The sequence below is a fragment of the Penaeus monodon genome, chromosome 29 (genome assembly GCF_015228065.2).
Source record: "Penaeus monodon isolate SGIC_2016 chromosome 29, NSTDA_Pmon_1, whole genome shotgun sequence".
In the NCBI taxonomy this organism is placed as follows: domain Eukaryota; kingdom Metazoa; phylum Arthropoda; class Malacostraca; order Decapoda; family Penaeidae; genus Penaeus; species Penaeus monodon.
In genome coordinates this window covers 14883222-14883470 of record NC_051414.1, presented here as the reverse complement: position 1 = coordinate 14883470, position 249 = coordinate 14883222, and positions in this window count along the sequence as shown.

The following is a 249-nucleotide window of genomic DNA, read 5'->3' as shown; positions in this document are numbered from 1 at the left end:
AGTGTGCCTATGGGTGGACCGAGGGACCGTTAACTACTACTTCATTAGGGGCATTACCCCAGGGATGACAAGTTGGAATATTTTATCGACGCAAGCCAAAATTGGTCCCTCCTGGTAGAGGATCCGCGTGCTCGGGTCGCCGCCGAGGTATAGCCCGATTCCGGCCGCAGCCAGGCATTCGGCGGCCTGAACAACATGTTTGTTTTCCGGAGCGAGGCAGAACAATATTTGTTCCTCCGTGGAAATCTG